The sequence below is a fragment of the Schistocerca americana genome, chromosome X (assembly GCF_021461395.2).
Source record: "Schistocerca americana isolate TAMUIC-IGC-003095 chromosome X, iqSchAmer2.1, whole genome shotgun sequence".
Lineage (NCBI taxonomy): Eukaryota > Metazoa > Arthropoda > Insecta > Orthoptera > Acrididae > Schistocerca > Schistocerca americana.
This window is the reverse complement of record NC_060130.1, coordinates 426,569,486-426,583,462: the sequence shown is the minus strand read 5'-3', so window position 1 is coordinate 426,583,462 and position 13,977 is coordinate 426,569,486.

Here is a 13,977-nt window from a genome sequence, read left to right as displayed (position 1 = left end):
GCTGATCTAAAAATCTTTAAAGTGATGATTGTATCAATCCCAAATTCCTAACATTCTTTAGAGATGACATCGCCATTAGTGCACGAGAAAATCTGGTTTGAAAAATTCAAACACGATGAAGTAGAGCGACAGTGTGTTGAGAAATTGTGTAAGCTGCATTTAAGTAATTGGATACAAGTAATGGAATCCATGCCTAAGGTTTAGGGCGTTGTCTCCAGTTCAGTGCAAAATGTCAAGCCTGCTGAAAACGAGCGTAATAAAGAAAGAAATATAGTCAACATCAAGGTCCTATCTGACAAGAAACTTCGCAAACTCTGCACTAGCAAACTGGAGAGATTCCTATTGAACATATTGGCAATATAGCCATTTCACATCAGTAAAAGAAGAGAAAAGATTCAGGAAAACAGAAATAAAGTAGAAAAGAAAGAAATTAGGTAAGAAATCACAAAAAAGAAGAATTTTAAATGACACAGAGAGATCTCCTAACAATCACATAAAAAGCTCTTTGACAGGAGAATCAGCAAAGTCTCGACAACTTAAAAAAATTCATTAGAATGTATGGATGTTGTAGCTGTCACGGCAACGAACTTTTTAACAGACTGAGTTTCTTGGAGACGAGCAACACTGAACTCCACAGCCTTGTGAAAGATCTACAGGCTCTTATTAAACAACTGGACTCCCGTGTTTAAGCACTGGAAACAAGTTCAAATACGCGAAGCCATCCAACTGCTGTAGCACCAGCTATAAAGCAGAAAAAACCAGTGGACGCCAAAGGCGAAGAAGTCGATCTTTTTCGATCGAATTCTGAGGAAGAAAGTGAAAAAGCTAAGGAAATAAAAGAACAGGGTGTGCAACAAAGAAATAAAAAAAACAGCATTAATTGCAAAGTCAGACATTAGGTGTGAAACCATGGGACGATGAAATTAATATGAAATTGATGGAAGATGAAGTTCGCAAAATATCAGTGGATGGTCTCCTTTGAGGTGCATCAAAACTTATGCCTCTTGTTTTTGGCACACATGAACTTCACAGTTCTTGTGTTGTGGAAGATGACAAAGTTTCTATTGGTGCACTTCAAGAAGCAATAGAAGCAACTGAACAGTATCTCCAAACTATGGATATAGCTGTTTTCATCCCCTTCAGAAAACTTGCCGATTCAAGATCATTCCAACTGTAATCTATCGGAACCCCCTCGAACAAAAAACCGTATCCGTTAGTTTGTTGAAATAAAGCACATGTCACACTGGTCTACAGGAAAGGGTTATCCACGAAACTACCGGCCAACATCCTTGACACATATTTGTTGCAGAATCTTAGAATATATTCTGAACTGAAACATAATGATGTATCTCGAACAGAATTACCTCCTCCATGCCGAAAATTATGGATTCTGAAATCATCGATCATGTAAAACCCAACACGCTCTACAAGAGATACCGAAAGCTTTGCATCAAGGCAGTCTGGTAGATTCAATATGATTAAAAAATGACTGCATAAAGGCCTTTTCTTGTAATTTACTTCCCTAAATGATTTCCATTTCAGCTTCAGAAGAAGCCGTATAAGAAATAAGGATACCAGAAAAGAAGCAAATATCTGTTCTATAAGAGCCAGAATTAAAGATTATAGAAACAAGTGTTTCAGACATGTGACGAGAGTGGATGAAAATCGCTAACCAAATTTAGCTTTACGTTATACCCCATCAAAAAATGCATGTCGGACATCCTAGGCCTGTTCCAATTTAACAGTTCACTTTAAAGTGAACTGTTAAATTGGAACAGGCCAAGTAGCATAACCGTGAAGAAAAATAATAATTGCATTTCACATTTGATCATGCAGCTATATGCTGTGACACTCGTTGCGAACCTAGCCTTTGCAATATCCTCTGTCTGATTCTTTGTTTCTTACCAAAATTGCCCAGAACCATATTTCGAAATAACAGCTCAAAACACTTGACGTTACGTTACCTTAAATAGCTGCTGTGTTTTGTCACAGAATACGAGTACGTGTCACTTGCAACAATACAACATTTTTCACGTACGTTTTCACTCCAGACTGAAAAGAAAGCTTGCTACTAATCACAAGCCTTTCAGTTATTTTACACGATAAGTCGCAGTTTATATTGCTTTCTGTTTCTTTATATACGTAATTTCAGCGTTTTGGAACGTATTTATCGCATTAGAAGGTTTCTTTTCATGCGAATACACTATAATGATGTTTTTTTAAAAATAAGACTGTAGTTATTTACACGATCCGCTTGCTTGTTATAGCTACTGCTATTGTTCAATTATTTTCTCACGTATTTATCTGAAATTTTGAATATTTTCGAACGTCAGACAGTTAATGACTGACTCCGTGATGATGAAATAAACTTTCAAAGATAATGGAGATGACGTGTCAATTTGAGTAGGGAACCCTGGTTCAGAAACAACTGAGTTGAAAGCTATAACCAAAAATGAGAAAAATTCAGATTTATCGTTTTTCTGTTGACGATACCAAAAATCCAAGTAGACACATTTCCGTAATAATCTTATGGGGTGTATATGGCCAACAGTTGTTCAAAGTGGTGTTCTCTAGCTTGTATGCACGCATAATATAGTGGCATAAAGTTCTGTTATATCGATTTGAACAACCCCAAAGTTGTTCCAGCAATATCAAAGATAGTATGAATTCTTTCCAGGAAATCCACTTCAACAGTCTAGTTCACAAGATGTTCTTTTCACAACTTCTCTAAACAAACAAACAAACAAAAATGGGATCATATCAGGCGAACGATATAATCACGAAACAGAACCACTTTTCCCTATTAACCTTTGAGGGAACATCTGACCCAGGTGTTCCGAGTAAAATGGGGAAAGGGAGCTGGAGCTCCATCGTGTTGAAACCACATTCGTGTACAAAGATCACATGGAATATATACTAAAAGCGTGGCTGTCATGTTTCTCAGAAACACAACGTGCACTGGTGTAGTTAAGCGAGGAGAAATGAAATATTACCCTATGTTCACCCACTAGTTCACTCCAAACCTGTGTTTATGACATTTCACAACTGTAATTTAAGGATTACCAATGCTCATATATGACTGCTGCGAGTATTGAGGAATCCGTCTCTGATTAAACAGGTTTCATGCAAGAAAAGTGCATAGAAAGGAAAGTGAGGATCTACTACATAAAGCTGCAACCCGACGTGAGGTCCGAAAGCAAGAGTTGAAGATTGTACTGTCTGTCAATGGTAGGGGTGTATCACCGTGATGGACGCCTGCATGTTGCTCAGATTTGTGTACCCTAATATGTTAGCAACTATATCAAGAGCGTGCCCAGAATCTGAGCTAGAAATAAATAACTCATATTACCCTACTCGCTATTAAAGTTGCAACATCATGAAGATGGTATGCATTAAGAATCAAAATGGCATGACTTGTACTCCATGCTTGGATATTATTTATTTATTTATTACTACTTACAATACTGACACCTGTAACCTGGAATCTAATGCAGGTTGTGTTTCCACTTAGGTACAGAAAGTTGTACGTAACTTAATTAAAGCTTTTATTCCAAATATTGAATATAGTTTATGTAGCATCAACAACTGGTGAAATTAAATATAGTATAAAAACGCTTAGATTTGCAAATGGTTAGGGTCTCAGCACAGTCTAATTCAATAGATAGGAGTAACACTATCTACATTAGTATTGTGGTTTTGGGATTTCAGCCCACTCTACAGTGTTGCCAGATCTCCCTCACATTTATCAGTGATTCATCCCCCCTTCCCCACTCCATTCCCTCCCCTCACCTCTCCCCCCTCCTTCTCCTCTAGGCTCTTTGGCCTATCCAAAGGTTGTTATCCGATTAGTTGCCTGCATGGATGCCAGATCACCCCCCCCCCCCCCCCCACAACCACACACACATCTTGCGATATTCGAACAGAACCACTGATGAAGAAACAAATCGAAAGAAAAAAGACAAAAAAATGTGTTTAGTGGCACTTCCTCTAGATCTCGATGTTCCTGGTTCTACTCTCAGACAGGAAGGCGGAAATTCTCTTCACTCGGTGACCGGCTGTTTGTGCTGTTCTAATCACATCATATCATCTCATCTTCATCACAAAGACACACAAGTCGCCGAAGTGGCGTCTCCCAGCCAATAACGCCATACGATCACTTCTCTTCACTTCTATCCACGGTGTGTACTTATTTAAAGTGGCCAGGACCGAAGGGTTTGCCCACGCCTACAGTATCTGAGCCGCGTATTTCGGCAAACGCTGCTGCCGCGGGCTCATGACGATGCTCTGCCCCCTATCGAACCTCCACATTGCTGCCCACTTGTGGAATACCCTCGTCTCTACTTGGTGGTGACACCTCTCCCCTCTAATCGACCCTTGCTGTTCTTGTCTTCAGTCCGAAGACGGGACTGATGCCGCTCTCCACGCTACTCCATCTTCTGCAAGTCTCTTCATCTCCGAATAACCACTGCAACCTACATCCACTTGAACCTGCTTTCTGTATCCATCTCTTGGTCTCCCTCTGAAGTTTTTACCTTCCAAACTTCGCTTCAATACTAAATTGATTTCTTGATGATTCAGAATATCTCTCATCAAATGATCCCTTCTTGTAGTCAAGTTTTGCCGCAAACTTCTTTTCTTCTCACGATTCTGCACCTCCTCATCAGTTACGCGATGTACCCACCTAATCTTCAACATCCTTCTGTAGCACCACATTTCAAAAGCTTCTATTCTCTTCGTCTCTGAACTGCTTATCGCACACGTTTCACTTCCTTACAAGGCCCCACTCCAGACAAATACTTTCGGAAAAGATTTCCCAACACAGAAATTTGTATTCGATGTTAACAAACTTTTCTTCTTCATAAACACTTTTCTTGCCATTGCCAGTCTGCAGTTTATATCCTCCCTACTTGGACTTTCGTCAGTTTTTTTACTGCCTCAGTACCAAAACTCCTCTACTACTTTTACTCTCTGATTTACTAACCTAATCCCCTCGACATCGCCTGATTTAATTCGGCTACATTCCATTGCCCTTGTTTTGCTTTTTTATTTTCATTTTATCTCCTTCTTTTAAGACTCTGCCCACTCTGTTCAACTGTTCCTCCAATTCCTTTGCTGTCTCCGACAGAATTGCCTTGTCATCGGCAAACCTCAACTGAACTATGATTCCTTCTCCAAATTTTTCCTTCATTTCCTTTACTGTTTGCTCCATTTACAGATTGAATGACATCGGGGATAGGCTGCAACCCTGTCTCATTCTCTTCTCAACTACGGCTTCCTTTTCACGACCTTGGACAATTAACCCCCGTCTGATTCCTGTTCAAGTTTTAATTAACCTTTCGCTCCCTGTATTTTAACCCTGCTACCTCCAGAATTTTAAAGAGTGTATTTCCTGTCAGCATTGTCAGCAGCTTTGTCTAAGTCTACAAATACTATAAACGTAGGTTGAATTTTCTTTAACCTATCCTCTAAGTTATGTCATAGGGTCAGTATTGCCTCGTGTGTTTCTACGTTTCTCTGGAACCCAAACTGATCTTCCCCGAGACGGTTTTCTATCAGTTTAACCATTCTTCTGAAACAATTCGTGTCAGTATTTTGAAACCATCATTTACTAAACTGATAGTTCGGTAATATTCACACCTGCCAGTATCCATTTTGTTTGTTCTTGAAAGTATTAGTGTCTTCGTGGAGTATGAGGGTAGTCGACGTGTCTCGTACAACTTGCACACCATCGAATATGTCCGGACCGACAACAGAGAGGAGCAGGAGATGCAGGAGGAAGATGTTAGGGTCAGTTGCTATGTTCCTACAATGACAGTATTTTTAGAGCAGAAAATATTATTCTACCCTTTCCTTTATGGGTTGTGTTTCGTGTAAATACCTGACTGGCTTCAGAACGATAACTTACTTAGCGGAAAAAAATGGAAATGAACGTTTGGCGTCATTGGCCAGGAGGCCCCTTACGGGGCAGGTCCGGCCGCCTTGGTACAGGTCTTATTACATTCGACGCCACATTGGGTGACCTGCGAGCCGGATGGGGATAAAATGATGAAGAAGACAACACAACACCCAGTCCCTGTGCGGAGAAAATCTCCGACACATCCGGGAATCGAACCCAGGCCCAGTCGTTTTTTTTTTTTTCATTTTGTTCGTTGTTGATCGCTGTGTTTGGTCGTTGCGGACGCCACACGACATCCGGTCAAGTTAGTTTGTTGATCCTTCCACTCAGTTTTTTTATTACAGAGGCCAACCAGATCCCTGGCCGAACACGCTGAGCTACCTTGCCGGCGCTATCATTCAGCTATCGGGGCAGGCACTTAGTGGAAATACTGGGCGAGTCAGTCAAACAGGAAGATAAAAAATTGCAAAACCTGGAGGTCTAAACAAATTTTATATTTTTTTACATGGAACTAGTGTATATGAGTGGAAATTAATCGTTTACCCTGAAAGTTATCATTTTCTGAATATATCGCTCAGATGCCGTCCTTGGTTTCGCATTTTATTGTCGGCGTCTGAGGGTGAATCCGCTTATAACGTTGTGTCGCATCACGAATGGAATGTTGTTTGTTGCTTGGCAAATTCGCACCTACAATCTCTAGTTCTGGGATGGTTTCCCTGGAAAGCTTTGGACTTGACGTAAACCCAAAGAAAACAGTCAGCTGATGAGACAATCAGGAAATACGAAACAAAGGTAATCCGCTAAAACTGTAGCTGTATGGCTTGTTGCACAATTTTACTGGAAAGGTGGTTTTTTTATCTGGATCATAGGCATCGGCTCCAGGCAGAGAAAATGTTACCAATACATCTGCTTTATGACATCTGACTGATTTTCGGGAACTTTTTCCTAAAGCTTCACGCACATGATCGATATTCTCTTGGGTCTGGCTTGTGAAGTTTCGAACCGTTCTGCCAGATCGCCGAGCCGTAGTACAGCGTCCAAATGGTGTCTACATACGACTCATGTTACAAGCACTGTGCTGTTTTGAATTTTTGTATGCAGAAAAATGAACCGTGGTGAACATCCATAAACATTTGTGTTTCGTGTATGGCAATGCTGCAGTTGATAGGAGTACAGTTGGGCGATGGGTAAAGAAAGTCATAACGTCAGGAAATGCAGAAACAGGGCTCCATTATCAGCCACGCTCGGAACGTCCTGTCACATCATTGCTTCATCCACCCTACAGTCCACACCTGGCACTCTCGGACTTCTACTTTTCTGGGCCGCTTAAAGGATCTCTACAGGAAACATACTCTGAAGATGACGAGAGAGTCAGTCATGCAGTGAAAACATGTCTACGCCTACAGCACAAGAGCTTTTATCAGCAGGGAATACATGCTCTTCCACAACGTTGGCGTACGTCATAGAACGTGATGTAGACTATGTAGAAAAATATGACGTATATAAGACATGTTGATATACACTCCTGGAAATGGAAAAAAGAACACATTGACACCGGTGTGTCAGACCCACCATACTTGCTCCGGACACTGCGAGAGGGCTGTACAAGCAATGATCACACGCACGGCACAGCGGACACACCAGGAACCGCGGTGTTGGCCGTCGAATGGCGCTAGCTGCGCAGCATTTGTGCACCGCCGCCGTCAGTGTCAGCCAGTTTGCCGTGGCATACGGAGCTCCATCGCAGTCTTTAACACTGGTAGCATGCCGCGACAGCGTGGACGTGAACCGTATGTGCAGTTGACGGACTTTGAGCGAGGGCGTATAGTGGGCATGCGGGAGGCCGGGTGGACGTACCGCCGAATTGCTCAACACGTGGGGCGTGAGGTCTCCACAGTACATCGATGTTGTCGCCAGTGGTCGGCGGAAGGTGCACGTGCCCGTCGACGTGGGACCGGACCGCAGCGACGCACGGATGCACGCCAAGACCGTAGGATCCTACGCAGTGCCGTAGGGGACCGCACCGCCACTTCCCAGCAAATCAGGGACACTGTTGCTCCTGGGGTATCGGCGAGGACCATTCGCAACCGTCTCCATGAAGCTGGGCTACGGTCCCGCACACCGTTAGGCCGTCTTCCGCTCACGCCCCAACATCGTGCAGCCCGCCTCCAGTGGTGTCGCGACAGGCGTGAATGGAGGGACGAATGGAGACGTGTCGTCTTCAGCGATGAGAGTCGCTTCTGCCTTGGTGCCAATGATGGTCGTATGCGTGTTTGGCGCCGTGCAGGTGAGCGCCACAATCAGGACTGCATACGACCGAGGCACACAGGGCCAACACCCGGCATCATGGTGTGGGGAGCGATCTCCTACACTGGCCGTACACCACTGGTGATCGTCGAGGGGACACTGAATAGTGCACGGTACATCCAAACCGTCATTGAACCCATCGTTCTACCATTCCTAGACCGGCAAGGGAACTTGCTGTTCCAACAGGACAATGCACGTCCGCATGTATCCCGTGCCACCCAACGTGCTCTAGAAGGTGTAAGTCAACTACCCTGGCCAGCAAGATCTCCGGATCTGTCCCCCATTGAGCATGTTTGGGACTGGATGAAGCGTCGTCTCACGCGGTCTGCACGTCCAGCACGAACGCTGGTCCAACTGAGGCGCCAGGTGGAAATGGCATGGCAAGCCGTTCCACAGGACTACATCCAGCATCTCTACGATCGTCTCCATGGGAGAATAGCAGCCTGCATTGCTGCGAAAGGTGGATATACACTGTACTAGTGCCGACATTGTGCGTGCTCTGTTGCCTGTGTCTATGTGCCTGTGGTTCTGTCAGTGTGATCATGTGATGTATCTGACCCCAGGAATGTGTCAATAAAGTTTCCCCTTCCTGGGACAATGAATTCACGGTGTTCTTATTTCAATTTCCAGGAGTGTATATTGTCACTAAATTCTGACTCTTAACAATAAAAATGTTCTGAGAAAAAAGAATGTGGGGCATTCCTTATTGAACGACCCTCGTACATGTTCAAGTGGCTGAAATCAACAAATATTTCTGAAGCGCTTCTCGCACTTTTATAGGATACTTACTGAAAGATGTTGGAGTTTGTAGGCTGTATACTATTATTTTTTTACTACACTCCTATACCTAGATTAAGCGATATTTCATACAGATTTAGCTTAGTGCCTCAATTGTCTAAAAATGATGTACTCCTTTCGAAGTATGAGTCCTGCTATAAATCTGATGATATGAATACACAATGCCAGATTGATGGACTTCCTCCTATTAAATTGCACTGTATTGGCTGTATAAAGGAAAATAAATGATTTTTTGTTCTCAATTCATTTAATAGTAATATGTGTAGACACTGCAGCTTAGCAAGTAGGTTGGATTACAGTAATGTTCGGGAATCAAATACACTGCTCACTAAACCACAGCGGCTACAGCTCTCTTAGTTCATACTTTATAGGAGCTATCTGAATGTAGAGTCACTGCTAGTTTGTGTGTGTGTGTGTGTGTGTGTGTGTATGTGTGTGTGTGTGTGTGTGTGTGTGTGTGTGTGGCGCTGTTGTGAAGCTATGCATACTTGGGTATCGTATTGGGTCCATGGCTCTCTCCCCATGTGCAGCTATATCTCTAACACTGCTTCAAATGTGCTCAAGAAGTTCACACCCAGTGCTGGAGGCGGCAGCAGTGGCAGGAACAGAAGCAGTGGTGGCAGTGCTGACACCCAGTACGTAGCAATACTTTTTTTGGAAAAAAATGTAGCTAGCTGGACTGGACATGGTGAAATATCAACAATATCTGTGGGGAATATATTTTGGTTTAATTGCAATCATTGTGTTGTAGCATAGTATTTCACAAAATGTTGTCTTCTACGAGCCTTAAATTCAAACTGGATTGCACAGAGTATTTCACAAAATGTTGTCTTCTATAGGCCTTAAATTCAAACTATATTCCACTGAGTCCAACAGGCGTGGAAACATACATAGGGACATTGTCCGTGAACCCAACTTCTATGGACTTGACAGGTTCAATACTTACACACTTTGGTATGGGAGAAATACTTGCAGTGATACATCGCTCCACTTGATCCATATTTACACTGTATTCATAGAATGCCCCTCTTACATATGGGCACGAATGGCTCTATCCATGGCAACTGATAATGCACAATACAGGTCATTACGTTTGACAGCACCTGAATGTTTTAGGATTACTTTTGTGCCCCAAGAAGTTAATTCTAGCATTGACTCAATATAGATATCTATTATAGACACCTTATGACCAAAAATGTGACAATCACAGTGTGAGATGAATCATATACATCAGTCAGTTTCCTGTCTCTATATTCCATCATGCTACAAAGATATTCCCACTCGTACCCTGAATATTGAACTTTAGCGCCAATACCTAGTGCATTTTCTACTTCTGCTATGACGTCAGTATAACAGTCTGGTAATAGACCCACATTAATGCATGTAGATCCACTAGCTATCATGTTATAAGCATTCATGAACAGCAGCACTCTTGAGTGTCTTGCCTGTGGCTTGGTGAGCTGTGGTAGTTCTGGAGGCAACTGCTGCTCATGAAGCTGTGGAGCGGAATAACTGAACGACACCAGGTCTGATAAATGTGGAAGATTGCTGGCGACCTGGTGCTGCTGCCGCTGCTACGGCAGCACAGACACTAGTATGTGTGTGTCCTATCCAACAATTCTGCTGGTATCTGATCAGGGGTGTGCTGTGCTACAAAAAAAAAAATAACAAACTATAAGTGTAAATAAATATTTAGGTATTGATAATAATAATGAATGGTCTTATTGCTCTTATTCAGCCTGCTGGTGTTGGCTGGTCGCTGCTGGCACTTCATTCTTTCACTGTGAAATGAGGGGGACTCACGCAAAAATGGATTATTAATGTAAAATGGGGGAGAGGGAAGCTTGATTCCTATTGGTCCACAGATTTCCCACCTTCTTCAAGCCTTCCTGTTAGCCAAGAAAGAAATGAGGTTATGTAGGCAAGATACATAAACTGATACCCAAGTTAATTTGTATCTAGAACTGGTAGTATCCCAAGTATGTGGGCAGACCTGGGGTCGCGTGGGGGGGGGGGGGGGGTTGGAATTGGGATTTGAATGTAACTAGTGCAATTGTGTAGCCTGAACCGGAGGACCTTGTCAGATGTGTGGGCAAGCCTGGGGGAGGGGAAGGGGGTGACCTTGCATATACCGCACCCAATTGCCTCAGCTGTAATACAATATCCGCTCTCGTGTGTAGCCTGATACCAGAACTCCTTATCTTATCAGTGACCTTCAGATAATATCATACACTGCATTACTACTGGCATTTACTAATTATTTTATTTTGACATGGGTGTACCTGTTTTGCAGTATTACAGTAAACAAATGTTTGACGTCTGCTGGCTGATTTCTTAAAAAACAGAAACTGAATTATATTTAAATGGCCTTTCAGTTGCAAAGATTATATGGAGATTTCTATATTTTCTGAATACAAGTCTAATATGATGTTTTATTTATGACTTCCACACTTCTAGCTTCCATTATAGAATAACAGTTATTAGTTATGGCTACAAATTTATCCATAAAAACTTTAAATTTAGAGTTCAGATTCCTATGATATAACTTTGAAACATCCTGTTGTCAGACAATAATCACTGTATTTTCTATACAAACAATTCCTTGTCATTGAGGATATTATGTATTATGGCTATTTGTTCCTCATGTTCTGAAAGTCTATTCACTTTTTATAAAATTGACTGTACCTTTACATACATATATATTGACTACAAATGTACTATTTTTCTGATCGGTGGTAAAATTTCCTACAGAGCTACAGCTGGTTTCTTTACTATGGAGGGAGTTCACATTATATGAATGTAATAAAATGAAAAATTATTTATTTATCAATTAAATACTTAGGATCATGCCACAACTCCATTTTGTCTTCTTTGTTCCAAGTTTTCTGTGTTTCCAATACTTCTTCATATAGTCTCTACGCTGTGGCATTTGTTCTCCCATCCATGTTCTTCTGGTCTTTGTAGTTCTTTTTTTTTCAAATTGAAGCCCTCCAAAACTTTGTATTCTGTTTCGAAACATGTCCTGTTGTAACGTGAGAGTTTCCACAGTATGTCTTCTCTAGGTATCTCCGAGTTTCTTTAACCCACATCGTGGCTTCTAGTTCTAGAGCTAGTCAAAATTTCTTTCAATAGTTTGTTTTGGGCATTCTGAACAGGTGTGTAATAAATAGTAGCCTCCTTTTCCTCATAGTCATCGAGATGCTCTCCACATTCTGGCAGACTTCTTTGTTGCTTCAAAGTTTCCAGCCAGCCTCAGTCTGGATCACACACATGGTTTTTCATAGGATTCTCTTTTCTGTTTTCTTCAGCTTTAATAGATCATAGTGCGTCGAGAGTATTCAGTGTCATACAGGTATTCTTTTACTTTAGAGTAGATTAAAATTACTTACAGGTTATAATTTACTCATGTTTGATTTTTAGATAACATAGGAAAATTAAAAGCTTATTATCAATATTTGCGCTTAATCAGTAATTATTGACATGGCTTAATAAATGTAATGTTGAGCAGCAAGGTGAAATTCCCATACTTCCACAGTCTGAATTGATGATAACAAAATATTTTAATAGACTTGAACTTGTGACTGTTTTCAACATACATGAAAACGCCATCTTCCACATCAGCTACAGAAACATACCTCTAGTGTATAGTCATCCAAATTCAACTTGCGAATGTTTTTTGTTTACATTAAAATTAATTGCGACTTTTGCCGTTTGGCTCACCAGAGGAGACGGGATGCCGTTGCCCTACCATGCTGCCAGTGTGAAGCGCCTCTGTTGCCACGCCATGGGTATACACTACCATGTGATGTCGCTCGTTAGTAGCACCTAAGTTCGTCAGTACTCGTTGTAATGTGGTATTTTCTGGCGCTGAAATGTTCTGCAGTCGTTAGGATCTGTGAACAAGTGTTTTGTGTTGATGTTGTATTAATGATAACAGTGCAGCATGTCCTGAACACGAGATTCGCAGTAAAAGTAATCATCCAAGAATATATTCAGCGACTGTGAAGATAATGTTCTGCTGCAAAATATTCCTCGAAATTCGACAACAGTAATAGATAATGCGCCATATCACTTTGTTGTGATGGATAAAGCTCCAACAATGCAATGGAGACAAGAAAATATTTTGCTCTGGATACAAAAAATGTCCCATTGGATAAAGTTGAACTCAGCATGTATAAGGCGGAGTTATGGAACTGCAGTGCTAAATTCTGCACTACGAGGTCGATGTACTGGCTGATGCTAAAAGGCATAGTTTAATCGAGCTTCCTCAGTATCAGACACATATAAATCCGACAAAGAATATATGGGCATAGGTGAAAAGTAATGTGGTAAAGGTCAACAAGAAGTTTACGTTCTGTGAGACTTAAATGCTGGCAAAACAAGCCATCGCATATGTAAACCACAGGACTGATTTCGAGCTGTCAGCCATGCCAAGAAGGTAGTTGTGGCGACATGGATTCATGAAGGACTGTGACGAGTTTTGAGTAATATGTAACCTCTCTTGTTGCCATCTTAAAAATCTACATCAACATCTGCATCTGCATGATTACACTGAAATTCACAACTAAGTGCCTGGCAGAACGTGCATCGAACCACCTCTAAGTTACTTCTTTACCGTTCCACTCTTGAATGGCATGCGGCAAAAACGAGCACTGAAGTCTGTCTGTACGAGGTCTGATTCCTCATTTCTCCCTATGTGGGTAGATATCAACAGAATATTTTCGCACTCGGAGGAGATAGTTGTTGATTGTAATTTCTTGACACGATCCTTTAAAAATGATTTCCCCCCAATTCAAGTATCATATCCGTGGCATTCTCTTCCCTATTTCGCGGTAATACAAAACAAGCTGCCCTTCTTTGAAACTTTTCGATGTCCTCTATCACTTTCATCAGATGTGGATACCACACCACACAGCAATACTCCAGAAGAGGGCAGACAAGTGTGCGGAAAGCAGTCTCTTTAGTAGACCTGCTGT